This window comes from Apium graveolens, chromosome 4 (genome assembly GCF_009905375.1).
Source record: "Apium graveolens cultivar Ventura chromosome 4, ASM990537v1, whole genome shotgun sequence".
Lineage (NCBI taxonomy): Eukaryota > Viridiplantae > Streptophyta > Magnoliopsida > Apiales > Apiaceae > Apium > Apium graveolens.
The window spans coordinates 266594859-266613840 of NC_133650.1; the positions used below are offsets into that span (position 1 = coordinate 266594859).

Genomic DNA, 18982 nt, shown 5'->3' on the forward strand with positions numbered 1-18982 from the left:
ATGTGGGATGAGCCGTTTCTTTTTCGTCAAGGAGCTGGCATGAGTTCAACGCAGTACAGGCGTCTGGCACGGAGGATGGATGCGATACATGACATTCATAGCAGGTTTGCACGTGATCTCACCCAGACACTTGGGATAGCTTTCAGAGCCACCGGAGCTGATATCCAGCGGCCAGTTTTTGGTGAGGATTCCGTGTATCCACCTCTGGACACACCCGACACTCCACCCGCTGAGGGTGAGGATTCTAATTCTGATTAGTTATGCCTGATTCCTTACTATTACCTTCACTGAGGACAGTAAATATTTTAAGTTTGGGGGTAGTAGATGAAGGAATACATTTTTGTGTGAGTCTCATATAGTTGCATGTTCATGATAGTTTAGTTCATATAGTTTGCATATTCTATTATATGGTTTTTTTGGTAGTTTTATGTTATTTTGTTCATATAGTTTTAATGCATTTTTTCCAGTTGACTTGTGATATTGATGCTAGTGTAGTGATGACGTGTTTAGAGATGTTAAGTCGTATTAAGTTGATTTGCATGCTAGAGACACTTGTATTTCACTAAGTCTTATAGGTTACTAGAGTGCTAGATCATAGTCATGGTTGGTTATTTTGTCAAGGTTTAATCGCTTGTTTATATTTAGAATTTAGGATATTCTCTTAATAATAAAAGAAATGGATATTTAAAATTGGAGTTCATTGCTAGTTGTATGGCTAGGTGTCAAATGGCTAGTAGCCGGCTCATATTTATATGAGTAGTCTAGGGTTGGATGAGATGGAGCGAAACGCACTCATTCAGAAATTCGTAGAAACAAATAAAAAAAAGAAGAAAAAAAAAGAAAGGAATAAGTGTTATGTATAATTGATCATGAGTGGGCTCTTTAGTACTCGAGTTATTAAGTTCTTAGGGAACTTTGTGCCTGGTGACCTAAGGCTTTTATAGTCTGGGATCCTGATAAGTGGTATTTTATACCACTTAGAACGTCTTATAATGTCTTGAATTGATGTCTTGAAATCAAGTATTTTGTGTATTTGATGCGTTTTTCTAGTATTTGTGCATTTCAGGGTATTACTTGCATTTGTGGAGAGATTTCATCAAGAATAAGCCTCGGTATGTGTTTGGCATTGCGAGTGGGAAGATAGAAGCAGAATGCAGTAAAGAACAGGAGCAAAACAGAGTATTTTCCAGAAAGGGTCTGAGCGCCCGCTCAGCTCTGCTGAGCGACCGCTCAGGAAGCTGAGCGCCCGCTCAGGATTGCTCAGCGGCCGCTCAGGGGTGTAAGAAAATATACTGATTTTTAGACTCCTAATTCTGTAGAGCTTCCAACTTCTAAGATAGCTGGGTTTTTGTGGGGCTTCTATATAAATAGTTTTCAGAGACGTTTCACGTGTGTTGAATCGTGGTACCAATCGAAGAGCAAGGTGATAAGCAAGAAGACCGTTTTAGTACATCGCAACGAAGAGGAAGCATAGTTTCTTGTGATTCTTTATTTCGTTGTAACAGTGGATGCTAGTTTTCTTTACTTTGAACCTATTTACTCTTGTGACGTACTCTGGTTTAATATAAGTAGTTTATTTAGTTATTCTCGTGTGTTTTTTTATCATGTTTTCATATGAACCCATGGTGACGATGAGTTCAATCATGGGCTAATCATGATCATGGGGTCGTAACGGATTTGCTATGGAATTCTTTGGTTAGTTGTTTAATACCTTAGTGTGTGATGATTGTATGATATCTAGTATTGGTTGTGCTTATTCGTCTTATGTGTGTCGCGAACATATAAGATAGGGTGTTAATCTCTTGTAAAGCGACAGTGGATCTTGAGGTTTAGAACTTGCCATGCTAGCATAGGTTTATGTATGTGTATGCATGATTAGTGGGTAACTCTAACCGTTTTACTTGCCCTGTGTAATCATAAGGAATAACTTGTGCTTAAATCGTTATGTTGTCAAATTCTGTAGACATATAGGGTCTCAACATAATTGACGCCTATTCAACTTCTATCTTAATTGTGGATGCTTGGTAGAATGGTATTAGTACAATGAAAGTTGGCTTTTATCAGTTTCGTGTTGTTCGATTAATATCATCAACGTTACATGCTAAGGGTAATATCAATAATTATTGAAGGAAGTAGTAATGAAGTTGTGATCTCATTTGTGTTTAATATTGTTAATTCAAGTGCCAATTAAGTGCTTAATTCTCGTAGTTAATTCTAGTTAATAATTAGTTAATTAAAATCTAACTGTTATTGTCTTGACATTGAGAAGTAATTATACATTGGTGAGTAAGTGTTAATTGAACATAATTAGTCTGAGTCTCTGTGGGAACGAACTAGAAAGTATTCTATATTACTTGCGAACACGTATACTTGCGTGTATTATTAGTGCATGTTTTCTGCCCTAACAAGTTTTTGGCGCCGCTGCCGGGGACTCGGCATATTTTTTTAGTTTATGTACTTACCATCAGTGATCATTAGGACTCATTGGTTAAGACGTGTTACTTATTGTTTCCGGTTGTGTTTCAGGTACTTTAGCGAGCATTTATACAAACACGTTCTCGTACTCGCAAGAGGACTTTAGATACGGCTGAGGAGACAGATGAAGTTCTTGGTATTCCGGAGAAGATAGATTTTGAAGATTCGGATACAGAGAGTGAGAAGAAAGAACTAGTAATCATGGGTGATCGTATAGTTCCGACAGATCCAGCTCTTATGGACTTTTCTCGGCATAAAATTGATGACATTCAGTCAAGCTTCCTTCATCCGGCTATTCAGGCTAACACTTTTGAAATCAAGCCGGGCACTATTCAGATGGTGCAGAATTCTGTTTCTTTTGGAGGTTCTGCTACTGAAGATCCCAACATGCACATCAGGAATTTTGTCGAGATCTGTAGTACTTTCAAATATAATGGTGTGACTGATGAAGCTATCAAGTTGAGGCTTTTCCCATTCTCTCTGAGGGATAAAGCTAACTACTGGTTACATTCTGAACCAGCTGGGTCCATCGCTACTTGGCAAGATCTTGCGTAAAAGTTTCTAGTAAAGTTCTATCCAATGGCGAAGACTGCAACTATGAGGAGTGCTCTTACCCAGTTTGCGCAGCAGCCTACAGAATCTATGTGCGAAGCTTGGGAGCGCTACAAGGAGATGTTGAGAAAGTGTCCACATCATGGTATGCCTGACTGGATGGTGATCACTGGTTTCTATAATGGTTTGGAGGCCCAATCTCGGCCCATGCTCGATGCAGCAGCTGGAGGCGCCTTGTGGGCCAAAAGCTATACTGAGGCTTATAATCTTATTGAGACTATGGCTGCAAATGAGCATCAAAACCTAACTCAAAGGATGATGCATGGGAAGGTAGCAGGTATTCTGGAAGTTGATGCAGCTACAACTATTGCAGCGCAGCTCCAAGCGCTGTCTTTGAAGGTCGATTCTCTAGCCACCTATGGAGTCAATCAAATAGCTATGGTCTGTGAGCTTTGTGCAGGTTCTCATGCTACGGATCAGTGTTCCCTTGTTAATGAATCTGTTCAGTATGTGAATAATTATCAGCGACCGCAGCAGCCTGTGCCAGCTACTTATCATCCTAACAACAGAAATCATCCCAATTTCAGCTGGAGCAATAATCAAAATGCTATTCAGCAACCATATCAGCAAGGCGTAAGTAAACAGTTTAATCCACCTGGAATCCAGCAACCACAGCATTATGCTCAAAGGCAATCATATCCTCAACAAGGAGGTGCAGCTCCACCTTCTAGTACTGATTTTGAGGAACTCAAGTTGTTGTGCAAAAGTCAGGCTATTTCTATCAAGACCTTGGAGAATCAAATCGGTCAAATAGCCAATGCAGTGCTCAATCGTCAACCTGGCACACTTCCCAGTGATACTAAAATGTCAGGCAGAAAGGAAGCTAAAGAGCAAGTCAAGGCTATTACCTTAAGGTCTGAAAAAGTTGTTGATGCTGAAAAAGTGAAAGACGGAGAAGCTGAAGTTGGTGATGAAGAAGCTAAGCAAAAGGAGAAAGCGACGGAACCAAGGAAGACTACTATTGAACACACTCTGCCTGAGGGTAATACAGGGGAGAAACAACTCTATCCTCCACCACCTTTCCCTAAGAGATTGCAACAACAAAAGTTGGATAAATAGTTCGGTAAGTTTCTGGAGGTGTTCAAGAAACTTCACATCAACATACATTTCGCTGAGGCTCTGGAGCAAATGCCTAGTTATGCAAAATTTATGAAGAGTATTCTTTCAAGGAAGGTGAAACTGGATGACCTTGAGACTGTTGCTCTAACGGAAGAGTGCAGTGCTGTGCTGCAACAAAAATTACCTCCAAAGCTTAAAGATCCAGGTAGCTTCACCATTCCTTGCACCATCGGTAAGTTGTCTTTTGACAAATGCTTGTGCGATTTGGGAGCAAGCATTAATTTGATGCCATTGTCTATCTTCAAAAAGTTGAATTTGCCTGATCCAAAGCCCACCTACATGTCTTTACAATTGGCTGATCGTTCTATTACATACCCATGAGGCATAGTGGAGGATGTGCTAGTAAAGGTGGATAAGCTCTTCTTTCCTGCAGACTTTGTTATTCTGGATTTCGAAGAATATAAGAAGATTCCCATAATATTGGGGAGACCTTTCTTGGCTACAGGCCATACCTTGATAGATGTGCAGAAAAGAGAACTTACTATGAGGGTGCAGGATCAGGATGTGACATTCAATGTGTTCAAAGTGATGAAATACCCTACAGAAGACGAGGAGTGCTTAAAGGTGGATTTGATTGATTCTGCGGTAACTTCAGAACTTGATCATATGCTAATGTCTGATGTATTAGAAAAAACCTTAGTGGGGGAGTTTGACAGTGATGATGAGGATGGCAATGAGCAACTACAATATCTAAATGCTTCTCCTTTGAGGCGAAAGCTAGACATGCCATTTGAATCTCTTGGTACTTCTGACCTCAAAAATGCTGAAGGAAAGCTCAAAACATCTATTGAGGAAGCACCTACTTTGGAGCTTAAACCATTGCCTGAACACTTGAGGTATGCTTTTTTAGGTGATGCATCTACTTTACCTGTTATTATTGCATCTGACCTTTCAGGTAGTGAGGAGGACAAGCTCTTGAGGATCTTGAGAGAATTCAAATCGGCTATCAGATGGACTATAGCAGACATAAAGGGGATCAGCCCTTTGTACTGCTGGATAAAATTCTGCTAGAGGACGGTAGTAAGCCAACGGTCGAGCAACAGCGAAGAATTAATCCTATTATGAAAGAAGTGGTGAAGAAAGAAATTCTGAAGTGGCTGGATGCAGGAATCATATATCATATTTCTGACAGTTCTTGGGTGAGCCCCGTGCAATGTGTACCTAAGAAATGAGGTATTACTTTGGTAGCAAATGAGAAGAACGAGCTCATCCCCACTCGAACAGTGACAGGATGGAGGGTATGCATGGACTACAGAAAGTTGAACAAGGCCACAAGGAAGGATCACTTCCCTCTTCCATTTATTGATCAGATGCTTGACAAGTTGGCCGGTCATGAGTATTATTGTCTTCTGGATGGCTATTCGGGGTATAATCAGATATGTATTACACCAGAGGATCAAGAAAAGACTACCTTCACTTGTCCATTTGGCACGTTTTCTTTTCGCAGAGTTTCGTTTAGCTTATGTGGTGCACCTGCCACTTTTCAGAGATGTATGAAGGTTATATTCTCTGATATGATTGGAAATAATGTCGAAGTGTTCATGGACGACTTCTCCGTCTTTGGACATTCATATGATGAATGTTTGAACAATCTTCGTGCGGTGCTCAAAAGGTGTGTGGAAACTAATTTGGTGCTCAATTGGGAAAAATGTCACTTTATGGTGCGTGAAGGCATTATTCTTGGGCATAAGGTATCTAGCAAGGGTCTCGAGGTGGACAAAGCCAAGGTGAGAGTCATTGAAATTCTTCCACCACCTATTTCTGTGAAAGGAATCCGTAGTTTTCTTGGTCATGCCGTTTTTTATTGGCGTTTCATCAAGGACTTCTCGAAGATATCAAAGTCGTTGTGCAACTTGCTCGAGAAGGATGTGCCTTTCAAATTCGATGATGAATGCTTGACGGCATTCGAGACTCTCAAGAAGAGTTTGATAACTGCACCAGTTATTACGGCACCTGATTGGACAGAGCCTTTTGAGATAATGTGTGATGTGAGTGATTATGCGGTGGGCACAGTTCTTGGGCAGCGCAAAAATAATCTCTTTCATGTGGTCTACTATTCTAGTAAGACTTTAAATGGAGCTCAAATGAACTACACCACTACTGAGAAGGAGCTCTTGGCTATAGTCTTTGGTTTTGAAAAATTTCGATCTTATTTTCTTGGGACAAAGGTAACAGTGTTCACTGATCATGCGGCTATTCGCTATTTGGTTTCCAAGAAGGATTCGAAGCCTAGACTTATTCGTTGGGTGCTCTTGCTACAGGAATTTGAGTTAGAGATCAAGGATCGAAAAGGTACTGAGAATCAAGTAGCTGACCATCTCTCTAGATTGGAGAATCTCGATTCTACTTCACATGATAAGACATTGATCAATGAATCTTTCCCGGATGAGCAGTTGTTCGCAGTTCAGGAGGAAGAGCCATGGTTCGCAGATATTGTGAACTATCTTGTCAGTAATATAATGCCTTCTAATATGAATACAGTTCAAAAGAAGAAGTTTATGCATGAGGTGAAGTGGTATATATGGGATGAACCGTATTTGTTTAGACAAGGAGCTGACCAGATCATCAGAAGATGTATCTCATTCTGTGAGACGGAGGGGATATTACGAGACTACCACTCCACAGTTTATGGTGGATATTATGGTGGTGAGAAGACGGCAGCTCGTATTCTACAAGCAGGTTTTTTCTGGCCTACTTTGTTTAAGGATGCTCATCAGTTCATTTTAAGGTGTGATCGTTGCCAAAGAGTGGGGAATCTTACGAGGAAGGATGAGATGCCGTTAAATGTGATGCTTGAAGTCGAGGTCTTTGATGTTTGGGGAATCGATTTCATGGGACCATTTGTCTCGTCCTGCAATAATCAGTACATCTTGTTGGCAGTCGATTATATCTCATAATGGGTAGAAGTCAAGGCTCTACCGACGAATGATGCAAAGGTAGTGTTGAATTTTCTTCATAAGCAGATTTTCACAAGGTTTGGAACGCCACGAGGAATCATAAGTGATGGGGGTCGCATTTCTACAACCGTAAGTTCACTTCTATGATGCAGCGCTATAATGTGAATCATCGTGTTGCTACTGCCTATCATCCGCAGACGAATGGTCAAGCGGAAGTGTCTAATAGAGAGATCAAGCGCATTCTAGAGAAAGTTGTTTGTCCGTCAAGGAAGGATTGGTCTTTAAAGCTCGATGAAGCTGTTTGGGCTTACAGAACAGCTTACAAAACTCCACTTGGGATGTCCCCGTTTCAACTTGTTTATGGTAAGGGATGTCATTTACCTGCGGAGCTTGAGCATAAGGCCTATTGGGCATTGAAGAAGTTGAACCTTGATCTAGATGCAGCTGGAAAGAAGCGAGTGCTTCAGTTAAATGAACTTGATGAATTTCGACTCCAAGCGTACGAGAACAACAAAATGTACAAGGAAAAAGCAAAAATGTGGCATGATAGGAAGTTATATCCTAAGTCATTCGTGTCGGGGCAGCAAGTTCTCTTATTCAACTCTCGTCTCCGACTTTTTCTGGGAAAGTTGAAATCAAGGTGGTCTGGACCTTTTATTGTCAAAACTGTGTTTCCACATGGAGCGGTGGAGATTTTTGAGAATGATCTGGGCCAAGAATTCAGGGTTAATGGTCAGCGTTTGAAGCATTACTATGGGGACACGGCAAACCAGGAAGTGGTTAGTGCCGTTTTATTGTCCACTTGAGCGAAATACCCTACGTCAAGCTAATGACGAAAATGAAGCGCTTCTTGGGAGGCAACCCCTGATTTGTGACTATAGGAACCCTTAGAAGTTAGTAACCTGTCCAAAACCACAAAAAAATCTGAAAAACCAGGCCAAATTTTTTTTTTCCAAAAGGTCCCTGAGCACCCGCTCAGCTCTGCTGAGCGACCGCTCAGGGCCCGACTGCCTGAATTTTTTTAGCCTAATAAAAAACACAAAAAAATCAGAAAATACAAAAATACAAAAATACAAACACAAACCCACTACCCACGAATCCTTTTCCCATAAACCCACGTTTTTAACACTCGACCCCACTCCTAATCAAATTTTAACCCTAATCTTTACCCTATATATACGTACAACTATTCCATATACTCCCCATACACTTTCAACCTTAAACTCTCTCCCATATTCAAAAACACAAATCTTAAGCACTTTTTCTCAGTTTCAATGGCACCCAAGAGATCCAAGACGATTGATAGCAGCAGCACTGTTCCTACTGCTGATTCTTCGAGGGGTACTGCAGCGAGGCCTCGTTTGTTTGATAAGGCTGTTGAGGAGGAGTATACTAGGCTTCTCGGTAAGCCGATTTTGAAGGAGAGGGGATTCTTACCATCGGGGAGGGATGGTGAGTTGTTGCTAATGATTGCTGAAAAGGGTTGGATTTCTTTTTGTGAGTCACCGGAGGCGGTTCTGATGAGCTGGTTTGCGAATTCTATGCGAACGCGAAAGCTGAAAAGAATGGGTTTTCTGTTGTGCGGGGGCTGACGGTGGATTATCATCCTGAGGCGATTCGCTGTGTGATTGGGTAGCGCTAGAAGAAGCCCACGGAGGAGAATTGGAATGAGAAGACTGATTTTGACTTGGATTTGATTTGTGCTACTCTCTGTAGCCGGGCACGGTTTGGACGTTCAAGACTGTGACTAACGAGTATCGTCATTTTCCGGCGATTGCGATGAATAGGTATGCCCGTGCATGGAATGCCTTTATTTGTGCTAATATTCTGCCTACTTCACATGCACATGAGATTACAGTTGAGCGAGCACAGTGATTATGGGGTATTTTGAATGAGGAGTACTATGTGGACCTTGGTGAGTTCATCTACCAAGGAATTCTGAAGTTTTTAAGGGGAGCGAAGTACATGAACATCCCTTATGCATCTACAGTTACAAAGCTTTGCCGAGCAGTGGGATTTCAGTGGCCTTCTCACGAGCAGTTGCAGATGCCGGCCTATCCTATTGATTCCGGGACTCTGAATGCGATGCAGGAGTGGACTGGTGGAGAGCCCGAGGAGCATGGGTTGGGTTATCATCTTTCAGGAGGGCGTCCAGCAGCTGGTGCTACAATGGCGATACCGGGGCGTGATGAGGCAGGTTCTTCTAGAGCTCAGGAGGGTGTTGGGATGGCTGATGCCCAGTATAGGAGGCTGTCGAGGAGGATGGATGCCATGTACGAGACGCGGAACAGTTTTGCTCAGGAGCTCACCCTTGCACTTGAGACTGCTTTTAGAGGCCTTGGAGCTGACATCTAGTGGCCCGTTTTTGGTGAGGACTCTGCGTATCTGCCTCCTGATACTCCACCCTCTGAGGGTGATGATGATGATTTCTCCGAGTAGGTATACCCTGTGTTCCTTTCTACTACCTTTACTGGGGACAGTGAAGATTTTAAGTTTGGGGGTGGTAGTTAAGGAATATTTTGTGTGTGTGTCATATAGTTGCATATTCATGATAGTTTAATTCATATAACTGCATATTTTTGCCATGTAGTTTTTATTTTATTTTATTTTATAGCTTCATTTATCATGCCATTTAGCTCATGCATTTACCATGATCCCTTTTGCGTTGCTTTACCAATTGATTTGTGATATTGATGCGAGTGTAGTGATAGCGTTAGATTGATGTTGAGTCTTGTAGGCTGATGTGCATGCTAGAAACACTTGTAATTCACTAAGTCTTAGAGAATGCTTAAGGACTAGATTGTTGTCATGGTTTGATGGTTTTTGAGGTTAATCTATTGATTATGCTTAGAATTTATAATAGGTTCTTAGTGATAAAAGGCATGAAAAGAAAAAAAAAATTGGAATTCATTGCTAAGTGTGGCTAGGCATCAAATGGCTAGTAGTCGGCTCGTATTTTTATGCGAGTAGTCTAGGGTTGAGCAAGATGGAGCGAAACGCACTTGCTCAGAAATTTAGAAAAAAAATATTAAAAAAAAGAAAAAAAATAAAGAGTTAATGCATAAATGATCACGAGTGGGCTCTTTGGTATTCAAGTTATTAAGTTCTTAGGGGACTTTGTGCCTAGTGACCTAAGGCTTTTATAGTCTGGGATCCGCTAACCTAACTCTCGCTAAATGGATGCCATTGTATAAGTCTTTTATGGACCTCACTCATTGCACGGTCAAATAAGCATTATTATTGTGTTAAATAATAAGCATGATTCCGTAATAAGCTCCAGTAACCTTGAAGTGTTATAAGTCATTTTGTGCCTAGAAATTTATTCTTCGTATAATCATGTGATTGCCTTGAGGATAGTCGAGTTATGATAATTAATCTAGTTGCGAAGCATATCTGTAAGCATCCGCACACACCACGTTTCTGGTTGCATGTTAGTTTGCATGATTTGATTGATCTTTATTCGCCTAATTGCATTTGTTGAGATGTCATGAGTTGGTTGGTTTAGTCGTAGTGAGGGGGATCACTGCATTTCATATAGATTGCATTCATGCATGTTTTTGTTTTATTTTTGAGTGTGTGACACTTGAGGACAAGCATCGATTTAAGTTTGGGGGTGTGATAAGTGGCATTTTATACCACTTCGAACGTCTTATAATGGCTTGAATTGATGTCTTGAAATCAAGTATTTTGTGTATTTGATGCATTTTTCTAGTATTTGTGCATTTCAGGGTATTATTTGCATTTGTGGAGAGATTTCATCAAGAATAAGCCTCAGTATGTGTTTGGCATTGCGAGTGGGAAGATAGGAGCAGAATGCAGCAAAGAACGGGAGCAAAATAGAGTATTTTCCAGAAAGGGTCTGAGCTCCCGCTCAGCTCTGCTGAGCGACCGCTCAGGAAGCTGAGCGCCCGCTCAAGATTGCTGAGCGGTCGCTCAGGGGCGTAAAAAAAGATACTGATTTTTAGACTCCTAATTCTGTTGAGCTTCCAACTTCTAAGATAGCTGGGTTTTGTGGGGCTTCTATATAAGTAGTTTTCAGAGACGTTTCACGTGTGTTGAATCGTGGTATCAATCAAGGAGCAAGAAGATAAGGAAGAAGACCATTTTAGCACATCGCAACGAAGAGGAAGCATAGTTTCTTGTGATTCTTTATTTCGTTATAACGGTGGATGCTAGTTTTCTTTACTTTGAACCTATTTACTCTTGTGACGTACTCTGGTTTAATATAAGTAGTTTATTTAGTTATTCTCGTGTATTTTTTATCATGTTTTCATATAAACCCATGGTGACGATGAGTTCAATCATAGGCTAATCGTGATCATGGGGTCGTAACGGATTTGCTATGGAATTCTTTAGTTAGTTGTTTAATACCTTAGTGTGTAATGATTGTATGATATCTAGTATTGGTTGTGCTTATTCATCTTATGTGTGTCGTGAACATATAAGATAGGGTGTTAATCTCTTGTGAAGCGACAGTGGATCTTGAGGTTTAGAACTTGCCATGCTAGCATAGGTTCATGTATGTGTATGCATGATTAGTGGGTAACTATAACCGTTATACTTGCCCTGTGTAATCATAAGGAATAACTTGTGCTTAAATCGTTATGTTGTCAAATTCTGTAGACATATAGGGTCTCAACATAATTGATGTCTATTCAACTTCTATCTTAATTGTGGATGCTTGGTAGAATGGTATTAGTACAATGAAAGTTGGCTTTTATCAGTTTCGTGTTGTTCGATTAATATCATCATCGTTAAATGCTAAGGGTAATAACAATAATTATTGAAGGAAGTAGTAATGAAGTTGTGATCTCATGTGCGTTTAATATTGTTAATTCAAGTTCCAATTAAGTGCTTAATTCTCGTAGTTAATTCTAGTTAATAATTAGTTAATCAAAATCTAAGTGTTACTGTCTTGACATTGAGAAGTAATTATACATTGGTGAGTAAGTGTTAATTGAACATAATTAGTCTGAGTCTCTGTGGGAATGAACTAGAAAGTATTCTATATTACTTGCGAACACGTATACTTGCGTGTATTATTAGCGTGTGTTTTTCGCCCTAACAGATCTGCTAACCTAACGCTCGCTACATGGGTACTATTGTATAAATCTTTTGTGGACCTCACTCATTGCACGATCAAATAAGCATACTTGTGTTGTTTTATTGTGAATAAAAGCATGATTCCATATAAATCTCCGATATAAAAATCGAAATGTTATAAATTATTTTGAGTCTAGCTTTTATTCTGTTTATAAACTTGCGATTGTCTTGATAAGTAGTGAGTCATGATTATTGATCTAGTTGCGATAGTGTATCTGTAACCATCTGCACACACGCACGTCTCTAGTTTGTAAGTTGATTTGTATGATTTAATTGATCTTTATGCGAGTAACTACATTTGTTGATATGTTTCTTGTCGATTGGTTTAGTTATTTGGGATCGTTGCATTCATATTAGTTGCATTCATGCATTTTTATTCTCTTGTTCCTTGAGTCTGTTTATGCTTGAGGACAAGCATCGATTCAAGTTTGGGGGTACGTTGAGTGGAATCTATGACACTTTATAATGCTCTAATAAGCTTTAATTTGATGCATTTGTACTCAACTTGTTAAGTGTTTTAACATGTTTTCTAGTGTTTTTGCATTTCAGGCATTAATATGTGAATCAGGTGAATTAGCATTGTTTTGGTGCTAATTTGGTGTCAAGGTGGTGTTGGAATAAAAGTTCGTGGAAAGCCGGCTCGAAGCAGCAAGGAAAAAGATGAAATTTGAGTTTTTCCCAGAAGGACGGCGCACCCGCGCTGTGATAGCGCGCGACCGTGCCAGGATTCCAGAAAGGCAGCGCGCCCGCACTGTGATAGCGCGTTCCCGCGCTGGTGCGAAATTAAAGAATCCTGATTCTAATTCGATTCTAAGTGGGGAGACTTCCAGATTGCAAAGGGCTGCTATATATATTCAAATAAGAACGTTTTTATAGGGAGATATACCAGAGCGCAAGGAGAGCCGTAAGAAGACCGTTTTTAGCAAAATTCAAAAAAGGCGAAGAAGATCTTGTTTTTACTTGTGAATCTTTGTTTTAAGTTGTATTTGGATGCTAGTTTTATTACTTGTGAACCTTTACTCTTGTTTTGTACTTGATTTTATTTATTCGTTATAAAGACTACGTTTGTTATACCATGCTTTCATTGGAACCCACATTGATGATGAGTCCGATCATGGGCTAATTGTTATCGTGGGGTTCTAACGGATTTACTTATGAATTTCTATAGTTAAATTGTTTCGATAACTTAGTATTGGTGATTGATTGATATCCTAGTATTGGTTGTGCGTATTCGTCTTATGAGCGTCGCGAACTTATAAGATAGTGTGTTGTTATGGATAAAAAACTAAGGTTGTTATTTGCTGTATTTATTACTAAGGTTCGGGAGCTCAAGGCCTTTTATGGTTGCTCTCGTGTTTCGTAGCTTAACTCTGCCTTTACGAGATGCCTACGTATCTCTGTGAATTAGAGAATCAAGCCAAAAAATGTAGTTCTGATTTGTGGGGTGAGGCCCCTTATATAGATGTTTGTAGTCCTTGAATTGGACTTGGTATAGGAGACTTGGTAGCCAAGTCTCAAAATTAGAATGGACTTTGGAGTCCTAAATAGTAGGAAACTGATTCCTTATCCTTCTAGGTCCCTTAGAGGCTAATCTGCAAGGATTTATGTCCTTATTGGGACTCTTCTCAATAGCTGATTTTTTCCTTATTAATTAATTATGAAATTAATTAATATTCAGAGTTTTTGGGCCTTCTTTGTTCCATCAGGCCTGATCTGGTCCATCAGGCATGATCAATGTGTTAACCTTTTTGGTCTGAATGTCATACATTTTCTTATTGGGCCTAGCAGCCCAAAATTATGTATAATTAATATAATATATAATTACACAATCAGGATTTATTTATCCCTATCATTTTCCCCCCAACTTTTGGGAAACCGTATAAGATTTCGTAAAAGTTAAGTTCGTTCATTCCCTTTCAGGGTATCGTTTTGCGTAAAGTGTGGAGTGACCTACACGTTTACAACGATTTTCCTTGTACGCGGCTTCAGGGTCGTTTAAAAACTTCCCTTTTTATTATCTTACCTTCTCCCTATTTTTAGGAATTTTCTGATATTTTTCAGGAATTTTCCCTTTTTTCTGAGATTTTTTCAAATTTTGTGCAGTTTTTCACAAATATTTTCAAATTTTTAGCCCTTTTTCGACCAGGATCCTAGTCGAAATTTCAACCTGGATCCTAGTCGAATTTTGGGCCAGCCTTTCAATCCTGGTCGAAGGATTTCGACTAGGATCCACGACCTGGATTTCGACCTGGATTTTGGTCGAAATTTGTGTCTTTCTTTGCTTCCTGGTCGTCAGGTTTCGACTAGGATTCACGACCTTGATTTCGACCAAGATCCTAGTTGAACCTTCGACCTAGATCTTAGTCGAGATTTCTGTGCTTATTTGTTTCCTGGTCGAAAGGTTTCGACTAGGATTCACGACCTGGATTTCGACCAGGATCCTAGCCGAACCTTCGACCTGGATTTTAGTCGAGGTTTCTGCACTTATTCTAGAAAAATATTGTGCTTGATTCAGGAATTTGACCTCAATCCTGGTCTTATTTACCTGGCTTTCGACCTCAATCCTGTTCTTTTTTACCCGTAATTTTCGGGTGTCTGTTCGAAAGAATTCGAATAGAATTCACGACCTGGAATTCGACCTCAATCCTAGTCTGTATTGGGCTTCCTTCTAATTCAATTTGGATTGGGGCTTGTTTGGGCCTTCTCTTTTTAGGGCTTTGATTCGGGCCTGTATTTTTCTAAATCCTAATTGGATTTGGGCCTCTACTTTTCCAAATCCTAATTGGATTTGGGCCTTCTATTTTTCCAAATCCTAATTGGATTTGGGCCTCCCATTGGGCCTCTTCCATATTAATCTGGACTTTAATATATTAAAACACCTTCTTTAGAATTCTCGGGAATTTTTATTTATTTTCTTTGGAATTCCTTGGAATATTTTGGAACGTTCCATTTCTGGGCTTTCTTCTTTGGGCCTTTATTTTTACTGGGCTTTTTGTCCTTTCAACTTTACTTTTTCTCCTATATAAAGGAGTGAGTAGAGTCTATTGCTCCTCACTTTCTCATTTCTAAATTCTCCTTCTTTTTTCTTCTGTTAAGGATCTCAGAGAAATAACTGTAGGTCAGAGTATTTTGAGCCCCAAAGCCTCCATTTAGTAAGCCGGCCTCTTTTAGCAGCATTACTTCAGGTAAACCCTTTTCCCTTTTTCTTCTTATGCTTGTTTTTGCATAGTTTGCATTTAAAATTGTCTTTCTTATGTGCCCCCTTTTTTTTCAAATGGCTGATAAGAAAATGACTCGTTTGGCCAAGATGAATGTGGCCAGAAAGTCCAATGAATTCCCCATTCGATCAAGGTACACTTCCTTGATTGATATGATCAACACCCGAGGGGACGAGTACCCGTCTGATGCGCATTTAGATGCGCACGACCATATCAGTGTCTTGCGGGATCCAAAGGAGCTGAACAAGTTGAGTGGTTGTTTCAAAATCAAGGAAGCTTTCAAGCTAGTTCTTGCGGGTCCGGCCGACAGGGCCTGTCAATGGAGGAAGGACACACTATGCGTCTACAGGGACACTCTAAGGGTAGGTATCACACTCCCCTTTCACCCATTTATCCCTGTTTTGCTAGCTGATGTGGGCATCAGCCCTTGCCAACTCCCTCCTAACTCTTGGAGGTTGATTCTGTGCTACCTGTCGCAATGCGCCAAGCACAATGTCCCTACCTCAGTTGCTGTTTTTAGAAAGATTTTTCAGTTCAAGAACAGTCCTGACAAGAATCTGGGGTGGGTTTCTTTGAACCAGCGCCCAACCGTTCCCCACATAGTGAATGGGAAGTCCATCCTTGACAACAATTTGGGGTGGAAGAAAGATTTCCTGTACGTCCTTTGGGAGGGTGGCGATTGGGGTACCCTATTTCGTTCATCTTTTGGGCTAGCCGTAGATGGGAGCCCTGATGATATAGTTTTGTCTAAGGAGGAGACCAGAGCTTTCAACCTCCTTACTCAAGATAATGGGACTTCCCACTCTTGGGATCTTATCAGGGAGACCGTTCTTGTAGAACGTGGCCTTTCTCCCATTCCTAAAAAGAGTATGTTTCCTTCCTTCTCTAGTTGTCTTCGTTTCTTCCACCTTATACTTTGCTAATTTCTCAACTCACTTATCTTATTTGTTGCAGTGGCTGAGAAGATTGAGGAGGCTACAAAGCCTAAAGACCTGGAAACGACCAGGATGAAGCGTGCTGGAAAGGTCTTCAAAAACCCGCGCCTCGGGGATCGCTTCCCGTAGTTCCTACTCCAGGCGAAGGAACCAGGAGAGGAAGGCCCCAACCAACTTTTACGTACCAAACAAAATCCAGGGGCTTTCTTCCAACCCGCTTGGGGAATCCGAGGCAAGGATTCGATTGTTGGCAATACAGCGCTTGCGAAGGAATGGTCTATGCATTCCATTTCCCCGGTTGACTATCAAGACTTTGTCCTTCAACAGGACTTGGAGGCTAACGAGCTTTTCGGAGCTCAGGCTTTAGCGATGGTACGTCTTTTTCCTTTGGCATTCATAGTTTTTTGCTGTAATTTTTCTCATTTCTCACTTTTGCTTTGTATCTTGTAGGCGAACGTCCATTTTCAAGGGGCGATTCACCAAGCCAAGGCTTGGAAAATTGGCCTAGAGGATGCAAACAAGAAGCTCGAGGAGGCCAACCAGAGGATAGAGGCTCTTGAAGCCCAATTCGCCTCATCAACTTCTGACCTTGAAACGGCCCGGGCTGAGAATGTTATCCTCAAGGCTCAAAAAGACAAAGCTTTTGACGGCTGAATGGATACTCAGGAATTTAAGGATTTAATGGTGGAGCATGACGCCCTCCGACATCCAGTCAGCTACAAGGAAGGATGGGACGCTGCTGTGGAGGCTATCCAGGAAGAATTTCCTGAGGTTCTTGAACAATCTCCTTTCCCCTGCCCTATGAAAGTCCCAGTACTTGGGGGCGTTGCAGATAAGCTCACCGATCTGATTAAGGACGGCCCATCGGGGAGTCAAGGCCAAGGCCAAAAAAGGAAGGAGCTTGAATCCAGATCTGAAGAGGAGGAATCTTCTTCTGAGGAGGAGCCTGAGCCCGTTATAAAGAAGGCCAGGGTAGAAGAGCCTCCAAAGCCAGCGTCTCCTAAACCAGCGTCTTCTGCGGCCTCCAAGGCGTCCGAGGATAGTTCCGAGAGAACCTCTACGGAGACTTCCGAAGAGACATCCGAGGGACCGACTGGAGAGACATCCGAGGAGACTTCGGATAGTGGTTTCAAAGAATCTGAGCCTTCCAAGGCCTAAGTTTTATGTATTTCTTCTTTTCTAGACAATATTTGAACTTTGTAATTGATTTTTATTATTTTCAGTTGTATTTGCCCAAGCATCATCGTATTTTTTCTGATTTTTCAAACTCAAGTTTATAACTTGGTTTTATCCTTCACAATGCATCAATCTAATATGCTAAGATTAAGTTGAACGCTTTTTATTATAATTTGGTATTCTTGATACCTTACATTAAATGGGTTTAACCTTGACAAAATCTAAAACATATCTTCTATAAAAAATCCTAAGCAAGCAAAGCTTCAAGGTGCTTTTAAACCTACTTGTCACTCTGACAAGTGAGAATCGTACTTTAACCGTTCTACACATAGTAGACCTTCAGGTTTTGGGCATGCCAAGTTCTCGGGACTTCAAAACCATCCATAGTCTCCAGCTTGTAGGTTCCTCTACCCTGAACGCTCTTGACTTTGTATGGCCCTTCCCAATTTGGGGCAAGTTTCCCTTTCTGCCCTACGCCAGAAGCTTCCACTTTCCTCAAGACTAAGTCACCTTGTTTGAAGAACTTTTCTTTAACCCTTAGGTTGTAGTAGAACGAAGCTTTTTTCTGATATTCCACTATCTTTACATGTGCCTCATCTCGTACTTCATCAATTAGATCCAGGGCTAACCTTTGCCCTTCTTCATTTTCCTCACCATTAAAAGCTTGAATTCTAGGGGGGAATGTGATATCTCTACAGGAACAACTGCTTCTACACCATATGCTAACATGAAGGGAGTTGCTCCAGTCGTAACTCTACAGGTAGTCCTATGGGCCCATAGTATTGGGAGTATTTCATTCACCCAGTTATTCCTCGACTTCTCGATCCTCTTCTTTAGTCCATCCAGGATTATTCGATTCGCCACTTCCGATTGCCCATTGGCGTGCGGGTGAGCCTCAGAGGTGAATCGTAACTCAATTTCATTCTCCTCACAATACTTCTTGAATTCTTCATTGTTGAATTGTGTTCCTTTGTCAGTGACTAGGATGCGGGGAACTCCATACCGGCACATAATATTTTCCCATAGGAATTACGCAACTTGTTTAGTTGTGATTTTGGCCAAAGGCTTGGCTTCAATTCACTTATAAAAAAATCAATGGCTACAATCAGGAACTTCCTTTGTGTTGTGGCCATGGGAAAAGGTCCCAGTATATCCATTCCCCACATAGAAAAGGGGATGGGTGAGTTGATGGAGGTCAGCATCTCGGGGGGTTGTCTAACGACTGGTGCATGCTTCTGACAGCGGTCACACTTCTTCACATATTCTTTGGCATCAGCCATCATTTCTGGCCAGTAGAAGACTAAACGGGTTATCTTATGAGCTAAGGCCCTGCCCCCCAAGTGTTGCCCAAAAATACCTTCATGTACTTCTTCAAAAGCCAAGCATGCCTCATCGGGCCTGAGACACCTTAAATAAGGAACCACGAAAGATCTTTTATACAGAATCC

At 40.9% G+C, this 18982-nt stretch overlaps 1 protein-coding gene and 1 non-coding gene across 2 annotated transcripts in view; both read right to left on the reverse strand.

Annotated features, from left to right (window-relative positions):
• Nucleotides 1-18982, reverse strand: part of LOC141719593 (uncharacterized) — a 35905-nt gene that overhangs the window by 6709 nt on the left and 10214 nt on the right. The window lies entirely within an intron of this gene.
• Nucleotides 3070-3176, reverse strand: LOC141722458 (small nucleolar RNA R71). The gene has a single exon (XR_012575475.1). It is a non-coding gene; the product is annotated as a small nucleolar RNA R71 (small nucleolar RNA).